This window comes from Plasmopara halstedii (assembly GCF_900000015.1).
Source record: "Plasmopara halstedii genome assembly, contig: Scaffold_1211, whole genome shotgun sequence".
Classification (NCBI taxonomy): Eukaryota; Oomycota; class Peronosporomycetes; order Peronosporales; family Peronosporaceae; genus Plasmopara; species Plasmopara halstedii.
In genome coordinates, this window is record NW_020188126.1 from 1,071,405 (window position 1) to 1,073,188 (window position 1,784).

Sequence of the window (1,784 nt, forward strand, 5' to 3'; positions counted from 1 at the left end):
CAGTGAGACCAGGGTGAACACACACTACGCGTCGTCCGGTGTCATCCTCACTGTCCGCTCCTTTGGAGCTCCGATGTTATCTACAACATCCGACGAAGAGCTACTAACCCCGCAGTCATCGTCCAGTTGATACCGTGCCACTCCACGCGCATCTGAAGGGCCGTGACCAAGATGCCTCGGACTCTGTCCGACTACGCTATCACTGGCATGCAGCGACTGCTTCGCAACGAGAGCAGTGCTCAGTGGTTTACGTGCCAATTCACGTGCATCACGGGGGCCTCGCCCTCGATGCCTCGGCCCTTGGCCGACCATTTCACGTATGGCATGCAGCGACTGCTTCGCAACGAGAGCAGTGATCAGTGATTTACGTACCGCTTCACGTGTATCACGGGGGCCTCGCCCTCGATGCCTCGGCCCTCGGCCGACCATGTCACGCATGTCATGCAGCAACTGCTTTGATACTTGAGCAGCGCTCACTGGGCAACGTGCCACTCCACGATCAGCCCGCGAGCCACGCTCGGGACTCCTGTCCAGTACACCGTGGGTGTCTAACAACTCGGACATTCCAATGTCCATCACGTTGACCGTCTCGGTCCAGTACCCTCATCAATAGTGCTTTTGTCTCCTAGCAGAGGTGGGTTCATGACTCCACCGGGTGATGCGCGCGTCGCCCAAGGTCGTTGACCTTCAACCAATACATGGCTCATGGTGTTCCAACCATGCCATTCCTAGGATGAGGTCATACCTTGCATCCAGTTCTAAGACTAGACAGCGTTCCACGCTATCAAATCAAAGAACTTGACTCCGTGGTCAACAGGGACTTCGGGACCGTGACACGTGCCCCCGTCGCCAGGCGAACAGTGACGATGTCACCCAACCGCGCTTTCAGCGCCTCAGCATACATCTGACTTTCTTCCATCGTAAAACGTTGAGCATAATTGCCCGACGCACCGGAATCGATGAGGATCTTCCATGTTTTCTCGAAGCCCTTTACGGTCGCCTCCACAACTAGCAAGCCCGGCTTGCATACACGTTCCGTGTTCAAGAGAACAGAGCTCTTCGGGGCTGGGGCCTGTTGATCTATGCCTCCCTGAGGCTCAACAGAACTCAGTTCTTCCTCAGTAGGTCGCTCCGCGCCTACTGGGTGGTGTCGTTTCCCCGCGACAAACCAGACTGGTAGGCATTGGTGCAATGGTTCGAAGAACCTTGACGTGCCTTGTGCAGGGGGCAACCGTTCCGAAGGTGACGGGTGTCTCCACAGACGAAACACCGTCATATATTTGTGTGCTTCTCGGCAGCTCGGAGCTCTGCTTCCTCGTCCTCAGCATAGCTAAGATCCATGGGCACAGACCCGCTCGGCGAGCTATTGGAGTGTGCATGTCAACCGAGTCGTGCCGACTTGAAATTGAACTCGGCATTCAATGCCACATTCACCGCTTTTCATATAAAGACGGATGCACACGAAAGACTTCCATTCTGGTCGCGCCAGTGCGGAGACCTTCCATAATGACGGTCATTGTGACCGTTTTTGGGAGAGGATCTGCTGCAATCCCGGCAATGAGAGCGCGGATCTCTTGGACAAAGTCCACCAATTCCCTGTTGCCCTACCGGGTGGCAAGGGAACGCGTTCGCGCGTGGTATGCCTGATTAGGCGGCGAAAACACTCGTGAGAGCTGCAATTCCAGCTCCGCCATGGAGGAAAAACGCCGCTTCGGCCGAAGTGCCGACATCAGTGCCCATTCTCGCGCTCGACCACCGAGCTTTGAGATGGCTAGCGCCACGCG